This window comes from Strongylocentrotus purpuratus, unplaced genomic scaffold (genome assembly GCF_000002235.5).
Source record: "Strongylocentrotus purpuratus isolate Spur 01 unplaced genomic scaffold, Spur_5.0 spur5_scaffold_21, whole genome shotgun sequence".
Taxonomy (NCBI): domain Eukaryota; kingdom Metazoa; phylum Echinodermata; class Echinoidea; order Camarodonta; family Strongylocentrotidae; genus Strongylocentrotus; species Strongylocentrotus purpuratus.
This window is the reverse complement of record NW_022145607.1, coordinates 27673877-27688194: the sequence shown is the minus strand read 5'-3', so window position 1 is coordinate 27688194 and position 14318 is coordinate 27673877.

The following is a 14318-nucleotide window of genomic DNA, read 5'->3' as shown; positions in this document are numbered from 1 at the left end:
GAATTTTGAAAAAACAGTTTTTTGGGGGTAGTGTATTACTTTAGCATGGTCACTAAACATTTAAAGACCGGTTAAAGAGAAGGTTGAGTTCTGGGAAGAGGTGAAAATAATTTGTGATCGTTATCATTCTTATTTTGCAAGTGTGGAAGAACATCAGATAAGACATGTTCCCTGAAAAGCATGGCTCTTCAAATGCCTTTATATTCTAAATATGTCATGTAACTCAAAAAAATCGGGGGGGGGAGGTTTTTTACTCCACGTGTTCGTGTAGTCCCATATACATCTTTCTATGTACAGTGTTTGTAACTTTACCAAGACTTGGCCAAATTTCATATCATTTTTATGATTCCAGAACCTTGCAATACACACACATTCTTATATGCTAGATGATCAACCTTTTCTGGTCGATTTCACACCGTTTCTTTCACAATGCAATCGCATGACCAGAACTCAACTTCATCTTTAAGTCAACGACGCAGTCTTCTGTCAGGCAAACGACGCCGCGTGTGCGATGGGCATTACACGCACACACACGCACACACACACACACCCACACAAACAAACAACATGCACCCACACCCATACACACAAATACACGCGCGCACACAGACGCACACGTACACAGCACAATCACGCACCCACTCACACACACGACACACCCACCTTACACAAACGTACGCGCCCCCTCACTCATAGCCTACAACAATGATGCTTAATGATATACAATAACTAAATAATCTGCACTTTTTTTGGAAACAGAGATGTTATCATTGAATTTTTAAGAATCGCATCACGGGAGAAGTAAACTAGGACATCATTTTGCACTCGAGCCCTTCAAAAAGGCAATCAATTACTGGTGATAAACCATGAAGTTATTAGGCATGCCTGAGATAAACTTGTCACACTCGACGTAACATAATATTTACCCGCCAGTGAAAGCCGTGTGTGTTTGCAAAAGAGATGATGACTAAATGAACTTGGCTCTGTCCATACGTAACCTTTCAGGCAACACAAGTATTGCCTATACAGTGCAATGCATTCAGTGCCCGGACACAGAACTGAAACCGTGTACAGGAACGTTAATTGAGCTTCAAAAATGAGGAGGGGGAGGGACCACTAGCAATTCATTAATTTAGAAATAATTAGGGTTACTGTCCCTGCCAAAGTCGATCCATCTAACCATTTACCACAAAATAAGCAAGAAATATCACACGGGACATCGATCCCCACCCCCTCCTCCTTCCAAAAAGTTAATATGGTAGTTAAAAAATACCCACCTTTTCTAATAGCTTTATCATTTTTAGATAGAGATGACTTTCTTCTAATTTACCAAAGCAGTGGTGGTAAATGTGGGATGCACACCTTCGAGGGCATGAATCTCACACTATTGGGACGTCATGGGTAAACGACGTTCGAAATTAAAAGCCGTCTGGACATCGTTTTGTACACTCATGTAACTCGCGAGACGGATAGGAGACGGAGGATTTGCTCGGAACCAACTCGGCAAGGTTCATTAATCAAACGAGAAACATGAATAAAGATAAACAACGACGTGGTCTACGAATGTAACAAAATGTGATCTCATGATCTTATGAAACAAATGTTCTTGTATGTGCATGATTATCCTTGAAAGAACTTTCAAATCATTGGTTATCACCTGGTGTGTGAGGATTTGATGTAACTCACGAATTACAGAAATATCAGGTGGAAATGTGTAAAGAAAATCATATCAACCCGCCCCACACTCTACGCCAGTCGGTAGTCATTTAATTTCTCATTGTACAAATACATTCACAGAGGCTCATAACTTGAATTAACGGCCAAAATGCTCACCAAAATAGGTTAACAAACGAAGACGACAGCAAACATCCAAGTTCAATAAACATTTTATTCGCATTAAAATTTGAAGAGCATTTTGAAGTATAAATATGATAAATGTATATGACAATACAGATTTATTAGCATACCACCACCTTTCCTATCCATTTTATGGCAGAAATATGGCGTCATAAATAAATGCTGTAAATGATCATCATAATATTGTTATGGAATGTTTTATCAAAACATTTGGTGAACTCTGGTACGAGTTCCTGCTATCATATTAATTATCCGTTCTTTGGCACCATTAACCCCATTCGATACGCGATATGATGTACCAATGATAAGAATTAAACTTTGATATTGAAATATATTTTCAACTGATTATTTCTTCCTCAACGGTACTTTATAATTATCATAATTTGTTTACTACTCAGAATTTTGGAAAACAAATAGCTAATCTCTTGTCTTGAATGCGAAATACATCAGAGATAATCAATTAAGATAATCAGTGATAAGTAGAATTAAAACGATTAAATAGTAATAGTATTCTGGATGATATACCCACGGAAACCCTTTGCCCTAATGTTTGCACATTCCTCATGCCCTTGAGAGCACTCCAACAATTCAACATGAGTAAGAAAGGGAATTATTACAAGGAAGACGAAATAGAAGAAGATGGCAAAAAAGAAGTTAAGTTAAAAGTGTTAGTAAAAGTAGAAGGAGGAGGAGAAAAGAAGAAGAAGATGAAGATGACGAAGCAAAAGAACAATAATGATGAGAAGGAAAAAGACCAGAAGAAGAAGAAGTAAAAGAAGAGGGAAGAGAAGGAGGAGCAAAATAAATGAAGGAGGATTCATGCATGATCACTCCAATCCCTCGCATTCTCAATGTGTCATCACTCTCTGTCGTTGATTCCACGGCGTAGTATCCAGCTGTTAATACCAAGAGCAAACCCCCAAAGTAAACCTCGTATTCAAAATCTTCGATTTGTGTCTACAAGATGCGGTGGGGGAAAAACTGTCAATAAATCTCGGTGATGATGTTTGCTTTATCATGTACATAGTCCCGAATATAGGGGTATGGGATGACCTCGATTATAATAATATTATTACCCAATCGCAGGGAGAAGTAAAAGAGAAGTTTAGCATGGAAAGTGTGATTGAATACTGACCAATGTGTCGCCGCGCCTAATAATGCTATGATATAATACGGAGGCTTGCTCTTAAAAGTGGCGGTACCCCTTTATGAAAGATATAGCGATGATGAAATGTAAAAAAATTGTTCATAATTATAATACTAGAAATCATGATAACTATTTTATTGAAAATGTCCATTAACAAGTTCTTTATTTACTTTAAGACACACTGGCCCAAAAATATGGAATTCTCTCCCCAGAGATATCCGTGGTACTACTTTCTTTAACTCTTTTAAATCTAAAATTTAAAAAAATTCATCTGTTTTTAAATCTATAATAATTGTTGCATGTTAATACGTCTCCTATGTTTTGTACACTGTTTTGATATTGTTATTTTTTATAGCCAATTGTTGGAACTTGTATGTATCTTTTGATACCAGTGACTGCCTCGACAGAACATTCTGGTGTGTCCCCAATTCATTTTTATTGCTGATTAACTTTGTATAATTCCTGTATATTTGTAGACATGTTTCCATTTTGTGTGTCTTCTGTGTTTTCTATATTGTATATAATCTGTATTTTATATGTTTTTTATGGATTTGAATTGAAATAAAACTTGAACTTGAACTTGAACTTGATGAAAAAATGATTATGATGATGAAGTGGGAGAAGAGGAGAAGTAGGAGGAGAAGGAGGAAGGAAAAGATGTAAAGAGGACAAAGAGAAGGAGGATGATAATGATGATGACCATGATGATATCTCTAATCACTTTAGAGATATATCATGATCAAGGTTTAATGGTTTAGTGGATGCGTCTTCGGACTGTGAACCACAGGGTACGGGGTTCGAATCCCTGCCACAGCACTAACGTCAAACTACGTTTGCCACACTCCAATCAGATGAGGTGAATGGTACTTAAAAATACTGAGAGCCGTTATAGCAGCCATAAAGTAGGATACGGGTGCCAAGTCTGACAGACATACATGAGAGCCATAACCCACTGTGAGTATTATTATTATAGTGATTACCGCCAACCTGGTCATTGGATTCAGGCTTGCTTGCACACAACGCTATGAACATTCTCCGCTCCCTGAGGAACATTCCAGCTAGTATAGGCGTGATAGGCGCGCACAATGGCTGAACAAGGCACAGCGACTTTCCCATCCTACCGGGTATGCCCATTTAATATCTGAATGGGGAGAATTGTCGTGCCGAGGATCGAACCTATGACCTTCGCATCTCCTTTGTAGTATTTGAAACACCCGAATGCATCGCCCTGTATCCACTGAACCACACTGCTTCCCAATTTATAGCACATCAATACTGAACATAATATGTTCAAGGTACAATTTTGTTTTGCGATTTAGACGGCTGGTAAAGGTTGCGATAAGTAGATCATGTAGATCGTATATTGCAATTCTGCTATCACAACATGAGTATATATTAAATGCATTTATTAATAAAACAATACCAATCGTTCATCTTGTTATGTCTGGAAACAGCATTTATCTTTCTCCCTCTGGAAACATCATTAACCATTCCCTGCCTGGAAACAGTATTCATCTGTCTCATTTTAAGGCGTAAACATGGATGTTTTTCTCCTGGTGAGTTGGATGAATTCTGCATATGTCAAACGTGTATCATACAAAAGAATAACGTGTCTGTAGAGACATTACCATGTATTACTTTGTCTAATCGATTTATAATTAGATCTATATAAACAGACAGGATGGATGAATATTTTACTCATATTTGTTTTGGTATACGTTCCCCCAAATAATTACTTTTTAATTCAAATATAATTATTGAAAATATACTGGGTGGACGGATTAAATCACAAGGGCATTTTCCTTAAAGTTTACATGTGCTAATTGCAAATCATATGCGGAGGCTTACAACTATTTCTTGCCTTTTACCCCCCCCCCCCCCCCCCTCCTCTCTCTCTCTCTCTCTCTCTCTCTCTCTCTCTCTCTCTCTCTCTCTCTCTCTCTCTATCTCTCTCTCTCTCACTCCCTCCCTCTTTCTCTCTCCCCCTCTCTCTCTCTCTCCCTCTCTGTATGTCTCTCTATCTTTCTCTCTGTTTGTATGAATGTCTCTCAATATTTCTATCCGTCTGTCTCTATCTGTTTGTCCTTCTCACTGTCTGTCTCTATGTGGATTAATGTCTTGCCAAAACCGAACCTTCAATCCTTGGATTTAGGGTCAAGTGAACGGGGGTCAACCACAAGGCTTTATCGTCTTTCACTTGATGGGTACAGTGTAGTAAGCAGAGAAGGAAGGGGTGAAAATTCATTCAAATGGATTCGAAAGTGATAGTCGAATTGACGGACCTGTCTAGGTAGATTAATTCGGTTAACCTCAATGTTGAGAGCCTAGATATCCCTATCCATCCTTTCCCCCTTCCGAGGATCGATCGGGAGCTCCTGGCTAGTTGATTCAGTAGTTAGTCCGCACGGTTAACAGAATCAACGACCCAAAATTATAGGCTGGGGTATTACTCTATGACATCACCATCACTAACTTGTAGGGGCGTCACCAACAGGAAAGGCATGTCCCACACCACTCCCAGTCTTACAGCAAAATTAAAACATCAAGGCATTATCCTAAACTTTCATTGTTGTATTTTTCTGGAAACGTGAAGGGAAACTTAATGTGCTTAAATGACGTTGTATTTGAGAGCTCCATGATTATGAATGCAAATGTTTACATAAAGACGAATTTAGGGGGATATATAAATACGGCTAAATGAAAGCAACGAAAATACTGTCGCCTAGGGCTATCTAGTATCTGTAGTACACTAGAATCCCCTCCCCCAATGGTAAATGTGCCTCCCGGCCCCGGCAAAAACGATGAGGGTAAAAAAAAAAGGATATATCAAAAAGCGGTGACCTAGGAATCAATACTTGGTTTAATGTTCGTGTCCTATCTTATTTATACAATTAAGATTTCCGACCAACGCCCGAGAATCAATTAATGTCGTCGCATTATTTGCTCAACATTTTTCTCAATGTTTACTGATATGATGAATTGTTCAATATTTAATTTCGGTATGTTCCTACGTAATGACATATGGGGCCTAATTTTCCATGTAACTTGTTGAGAGCAAAGTGCCATTTCTATCCGATTTACTTGCATGAACCGAGATAATGACTTGTATTTTTAGCTTGATCTTAAGAATGAATACATATCAGCAGATAAACATAAGAACGTAACACAAAACACGAATACGCACGCACAGCTAGTCACGTACACCCACACACACACATACACACACACACACACACGCATAGGGACACAAACAAATGAAGCGGTCAAACCGACATACAAAAATGAAACAATTTGAATAAAACAGAAACAGAAAGAAGAAAAAAAGCAGCAAGCAAAAAAGAAGAGAATAAACTGTAAGGTTCAAGAGGTGCAACTAATCAATACTAATCATTGTTTAAAGAGAAGGTTGAGTTCTGGGAAGAGGTGAAAAATAATTTGTGAGCATTACTCATATTATTACGCAAGTGTGGAAGAACATCAGATAAGAGATGTTCCCTGAAAAGTATGGCTCTTCAAATGCCTTCATATTCTAAATATGCATGTAACATCGTAAAAATCGGGGGGGGGGCGGCTTTTTACGCCACGTGTTAGTGTGGTCCCATATACATCTTTCTATGTACGGTGTTTGTAACTTTACCAAGACTTGGCCAAATTTCTTATCATTTTGATGATTCCAGAACCTTGCAATACACACAAATTCTTATATGCTAGATGATCAACCTTTTCTGGTCGGTTCCACACCGTTATTTTCACAATGCAATCGCATGACCAGAACTCAACTTCATCTTTAACCTTTAGTCTTCCTAGTTAATTTCTGAAAGAACTAAAAATAATATATTTCTATTTTAGTGTATCAAACTGTCTCAAAAAGCAATAAAAGAGAATGTAAAGAGCATTTCTTTCACAATATTCAAACTTTCATGAGGGTATGAAGAAGCATCAAAAAAAAACATTAAAGGTTGATAAACTCACGACCAATTTAGAATCAGTAAAGTTGTCCCCTATCGAGTGTGCAAAGTCTTCAAATAATCAATTGCTGAAAACCTTCATTTTCTGCCTTTTTAGACAGAAATCACAAAACACTAAGAGTACTTTATTGAGCTCTTACTAATTATAAGGAAAGTCATGTTATAAAGTTGCACTATACGAGGCTTTCAAAGTCGCTTACTTTGGAATTTATTACAGAAACCAACATTTTGAGTGTATTCATTAATTTCTGATTGAATTTATATGTACCTTTTCATGACAAAAAATGCAAAATGGAAAGAAAAAAAAAGAAAAGTACCTGAAAAGGTTTCCATGGTTTCCTGTCATCTCCTCTGCCTAATCATACACACTCAAATTGGCAACGTCAATAACATGACGTCATGTAGTATCTTTCTTTTTATCATCTACAATACTTATGTTGCTAATCCTGGCGCTATTGGATTTACAATGATTCTACAATAGCAATAAGAAATTTCACACACAAAAGCCGCAGTTAGGGGCATTTTATCGGGTGCAATAAAATCAAAATCAATATTTATTTTCAATAGATTGTGCATTGGCAATCGCGCGACCTTTAATAAAAATATAAAATTCTTCATCTTTCTTATAAACTGAATTTTACCACAAAGCATTACTTTTGCACCGTCGGTTCGTAATGATGAATATCACTATCGCTAGAGCATGTGTTTGGATGCAAAGGATCAAAAAGAGAAGGAAAAAAGATAAATCGAATAAATGAAGGATGTGACACACTGCCATGCAGGAAGTAAAGTGTCATGATAACATGCCTTTCTTATCCTTTTCCCTCTGCTTTCCTTTGCTCTCGTTGTCTTTTTTAAGGTTGTTGATGTTTCTTTGTTTGTTTATTTATCAAGGGGGCGTAGATACGTCACTCAGATGAAGTTGTGGTTTAAACATATAACAAAGCATAACTTGAATTATAATAGTCATTCTAAGGTATTGTAGACAAGAATGATACTTCTTACGCAAAATGAGCTCTTAAAACGATAGCAACTACTTTAAAATAAATTAACTTTTGAAATATGCGAACATTACAATGGTATTATTACGTACTCTGAACAAGATTTCTATGGGGCATACAATATGAAATTGATATTTCCACTGAATCGGTTTTTTCGAAAGTAGTTCCAATCGTGTTTTTCATTTTAAAAAAAGATTCATTCTGATTCATTGATCCTTTTCTATGTTCATTTTCACGGTTTCATCTGAGTTAGGGGCCAATGATATCAAAAGCGGGTTGGACTTGAAGAGAATATTGAGCTCTGCATAGGTGAGAAATAATTCGTCAGTATCCACCTTCCTTTATTGCCATGTGAAAAGTAAAGGCTGACTTCGCATCATCGGGTCATCGCGTCCGGTCGGTCGCGTCCGGTCGGTGAAACGAAAACGGAAGATTATGCGACCTTTTGTAGATTCGCCGTAGGGTCTTCACTAGGTTTCAGGAAGATTGGACCAGACCATTTGCAGATGAGAGGGGTTTATTTCACAAAAATTGCCCCCGACATTTCGTGAATAAAAGGGCATGTTTTCACAAAAGGTCGGGTAACGCGACCACCCGACCCGAGACAATGACCTGATGATTCGAAGTAAGCCAAAGGGTTTTAGTAACAGTATAATATGAAAAGAACTTTTGAAATGTCATCATCATTCACATATAGCTAATAACTACTTAAAACTTTGAGCTTAATAGCAGTACATACCGTGGAGAAAGTGCTTTACACAGTATGTAACTTTCAAGGAATATCGACCTAGTTTGTAATTGTTTTAATGTTTCCATGACATGACAATAATGACAACATGCAAATATTCTTGAGTATTACGCGAAGAACCTACTGCCTACTTTTCAAAACAAAACTCTGTACATTTTTTATTCTTTCATCACTCAACTTGACATTTGGATTCATCATTTCAATTAACATAATGATGATGATATTACGATAGTGCTCATAGTGCTTAGGCCATAACTATATCATCGATGATACTGTCTATTTTTTTCTTCAATTCTATTTACATTGGCAATGCGTTATGCTCAATTATTATAACTGTACAACATCAATATTGCACGATCATGGGATATTTAAACACCAATTTACGAAGGTGGTTGTGTTATTTGCTTCTCACTTCTTAACTTCGATTCATTAGAAAAAAACCTTTTAGTAATTAGACGGTAATGTATGGCTTATAAAGATACAGATTAACAAACGGACAGAAGCGCTAATTAGCTCCTTCCAAATTGCGTTCACGTTTGTCGTTTAAATGAAGAAAAGGGTGTTTTTTAACTCCTTGGTGTGAGCGTGTGTGTTTTCCTTTTAGGCTACTGTTTATCAATCCTCTATAAGCCTCAATTAAAGATTCCGTAGAATGTATTATTCGATAGAGCCATTCTATTATAAGCCGACGTATCATCGCCAGGTAACCAGCCAAATGGGGGGTAAACTCTCAGTGTTTATTTTGAATTAACAAAAACCCTTTTTATCTCTGAGGATTTTTGCCTGTGGTGAACATTCAACGAAATTTAAAGTCCCAAATTAAGATCATGTATAAGTTATTAATTGATGGAGCCTTTTTTTTTTATATAAGCTAAGCGTATCACGAGTCAATAAAACCAGCCAGAATTGTGTTAACTCTGATCAATTTAAGTTGAATTAACAAACACATTTGTCTCTCAGGAGACGACGTGCACGTTGTGAATATTTAATCAAATCAAAAGTCTAAAATCAAGGTTAGGTAGATTGGTAGAATGTATTATTGATAGAACGATTCAGTCAACATGGTAATACGCTGAGCGTAACATGCGCCAATGTAATAATAGGGACTTTTAGATTTGCGTGGACTGATACGTGTGACCGTGACGTCCATTCAAGGCAGCGCATTAAAAGGACGTCGATCGTAGCATAGACCTATTGTCTTCGTGCGAATCTAAAAGTCCCTATTCTCTTCTACGTAGACAATTCGGAAGACCAAGAAAGTCTATTACTCTAATCATTTTAAGTTGAATTAACAAACACCTTTGTCTTTCAGGAGACAAGTTGCACTTAGTATATATTTAATGAAATTAAAAGTCCCAATCAAAGTTATGTAGAATGCATTAATTGATAGAGCCATTCAGTTATCATGGTTATAAGCTGAGTGTAACATGCACCAATGTAATAATCTCTTCTACTCAGACATTTCGGAAGAGCCAGAAAGTCGTTTCCTCTGATCATTTTAAGTTGAATTAACAAACACCTTTGTCTTTCAGGAGACGAAATGCACGTGGTAAATATTTTAATCATATTAAAAGTCCCAGTCAAGGTTATGTAGATATATTAATTGATAGAGCAATTCAGTCATCATGGCTATATTAAAGCTGAGTGTAGCAGGCGCCAATGTAATAATTTCTTTGACTCAGACATGCAGGAAGACCTAGAAAGCCGTTATCTCCGAGCATTTTAGATACAATTAACACCCCTTGTGTCTCTAAGCAGACGATTATCTAACGAAATTGAATTCGAATGAAATAACATTAATGTCCTGACACTGTACCCTCCAAAATAGCACGTTCATTTATTTACGCATGCGGGCTTATGAATGCAATATGCCTGCATGAACACGCTGATGCAAACGTTAATTTACAACGCTCCATCCAGTTTTAGCATTTAGTACTATATTCAAGTTATAATGTAGCTTTATTCCTAGTTGAGAGAGGCATGCAAGGACTTGCATCGCCGTTATAACTATAAAAACACAACAAATAAAAGTGTGTCGAAAAGGGAATACAAACTTGATAGAAAAGAAAGCAAAACAATCAAGGAACAAAACTGGTGAAAGTTTGAACAAGATCGGACAAAAGATGGATTTTTGAATATTTTGTTAAAGTTGTAATTACTGTGAGTATGGGCACTTCAAATAGACTGAATCGTTAATGTCACTATTAAAGTGCCGGACAAAACTATCCCATTTGTTCCAACACACGAGTTGACTAAAATTTCAATTTTTCAAAAGCTTTGATTCAGAGGTGTCTAAAATGCTATCCACGGTACATTTTGAATAGTGCCCCAAAGGCGCTTACGACCCCCCCCCCCCCCCCCGGAATGTATGGTACGGGAAGAGCAGTATTAATACAGATTTGCCTTGACCCCAGGTAAACTAGACCCAATTTTTTATTTTCATCATTTTGTTCGACCTGTTGTCGGTCTGTCGTCGGTCTAATTGGTGAGATTTGGGCGTTTAGACATTCCTGTTCTTACACTATCAATGTAAACAGTTTGGGGAATTAAAAAAGGGGAAAAGTTTAGCAGTAAACCTAATTCTCCTTTACAGAGATTTGGTAACATTAATCAGCTGAGAGAAAATGGTGCTAATGTTTTGACTTAATTGCTTAATGTACAATTAAAGATAATCAGAAAGTTAGATTGAGAACTGACTATCATTATTAATAAAAAATTGGGAAAACTGATCTAATCGATTTCTTAATTCTCCCAACTATATTATTACAATTTAATTACATTTCAGGTGAATGTAAATCGTCAGAAAGCAATTAATTTGATTTATAGACCATTCCTGACAATTAAGTGTTGATAGATTTTTAAAAGCCTCTCTTATGTCTTATTTTCAAGGGAAAACGGTTGGGAAATTTCAAAAATGGTAGCGAGAATTTACTGTAAATCACTTTAAGATGGTATTGCACGGTGACGCCTTCAAAGAAAACCATAAATATCTTTGTGGTTTGAGAATTTTCTCAGGATTTTTTGCCTATTAGAGGGTAAGTACAGTAGAATGAATATAAGAAGAAACATTTCATACAAAAATTACACATCTTTTTCATCAACCTTCAACAATGTTAATACCGAGTAACTTTAAGTGGGACTGCACTACGTGTAGGTACTTGCGCCCTCTATATAGCAAACAGTGCCTAAGCGGTACCTGTTTATCCCCCATGATCCCCTTTTTCTTATGTTAATTGAGAGCTGATTTGATGAACCACCTGTCAGTAACCAAACAGGGAGATCTAATCCCAGCTGGCCAAATGATTGCAGATAAGCTTTAAATCCCCATTGTACTACTTGCTCCCTCTATATAGAAAACGATGCCTAATCGGTGACCATTGGTCCCTCACGATCCTCTTTATCTTTGAGAACTGAGTTGATGACATATCAACCTGTCAGTGACCATGCAGTGAGGTCTTATCCCATCTGGCCAAAGTAGTGCAGATAGGCTTTAAGGCACAACATTAAAATATGATTCCACGTACACTATAGATGTGATTAGAGAGAAAGTTTGCTTTCGTGCGACCTACTGTTGACCGAGTCTAATATCTATCGATCAATGTCATTATTGGAATAGAATCTCGTGTTTGCCGACGCCAATACTATCTGTGCTTATTTTATCCAACCTGTGGGTCAAAAGATGAGATTGCGATTCGATTCAAGTTGGTAGTATCGTGTCGTCTGCAAACAAGTTGTTTATACGTGTACGAACCAAAGGACTTTCGTGATATTGGACAATACCCTGTCGTTTTGTGAAGAGATTTCCTATCAAAGACTTTGTCTATGGGGAAGACTGCATGAGGAAGTATCGATGCTACATAAAAGGCCTATGGCATTATGCCAAAAGGGAATATGAGGCGGAGGGGGGGGGGGTCAAATTGGGAATCCATACATTTTGTTTAAAAGGCTTTCCCACTTTGAGAGATTTCGTTGAATTACTTCTCTCCTTTTTTGTGTGGGGGGGGGGGGGTTGTCACTTTCTCCCTAAAAGCGGATCCAAGATTGCCATAAAGAGCATGAAGTGAGGGGGCAGGGATGCATAGTTTAAAAGTCGTGATGTTTTTAAAAAAATATACCAAACTATACCGCTCTTTGGTCGGTTTTTAAAGGCGGGGGGGGGGGGTTGACATGTTTCGCCTATATAGGAGCGCCCCCCCCTCCCCCCAATCCAAATTGTTCCAACGACGCCACTGCCGAGGCATAATGTAGCGAGCGTAATTGACTTGGCATGCAGGCAGACCCTTTTAACGGAGTCGCCTTGGATGATGTGCGTTCGTTTGTGACATGAAATAGAAAAAAGAATCTAGATTGAATGGTCGATACAATGAATGTTTGATTGATTAACGGATGACCGCAGCTCTCTCATCCTTAAGAGTTGCCAATTTAATCTCAATGAACTCGAAGTAGATGCATGCCATTATTACTGCTTATCACATTAAACTGAAACTGGTTTAAATACCATTTGTCACCCAAACACAATTATTTCTATCGTGTGCTGACTGCACGTCTCCTTTTTGTGCGAAGATATTGAAGGTCGCAAGTGCGGTAGAAAGAGTGCATTCGACAGTAGCCTTTTCGTGTTTCCAAATGTAAAGAATATATTCATAGAAATCATGATATAGATTCCTTCATATTACATTCGGTTTATAATAGAAACATTGTTAGAAGCGTAACATGGGTCGAGTCATCGAGTGATTGAGTGGGAATCGTGATGGTGTGTGTGTGTGTGTGTGTGTGTGTGTGCGTGAGTGTGTGCGTGTGTGTGAGTGTGAGTGAGTGTGTGTGTCTGGTTGGGGGTGGCCTCGGACTTAATCACGTTATTAAGAGGATGGCATGTGAGATACCAAGCACTTCGAATGCAGGAGGGGGTATGTAGAAGGGAATTGTACAATCTTTTGACGCTCCGTCGCCCCCGCCCCCGCCCCCATCCCCTCTTATTTGTGTGTCTCTCTATTTTTCACCATTCGCTTTCGGGCAATGGCTACGCCACTTAACAGTATGAAAATAATTGATATTATGTTTTATTGTTGTACTAAGTATCGAACATAAACAGAGAATTGGAAAAGCAACAGCCCAGATCAAAACAAACGAACACACAAACAAACCACGTATAAAATGAAAACCAGAGATATAGTGACGGTTTCCAAAATGATGGAAAATAAAGAAATAGACTAGCCAGCTGATAAACGAATAAACTTTTACCTCAATTCTTTGTAAATAACACTTTCTTTTTCACTATGAGGAAGGAATACATAGATATGCTCTCATCAGATCCGTATCTTCGAACAGAAAAGTGCAAAGCCAAGGTCCAAAGTTGAAATGAAACGTGAGCTCGGCTGAGAACGGAAACTCGATATATTTTTCTGCACAAATGGATCGAAGTGGCCCCCTTAATATCTGGAATCCCTTTCAAAATCATTCTCATATTTAGGTGATGAAAAGGCGGGGGTGAAACGAGGAGGAAAGGAAATTATAACGAGGTAAAACTCCTATTACTTCGAATTGCTATTTGCGTAACTTCCGAACTCTCACGGCCGGGTCTCCTTTTGTTCTTGTTA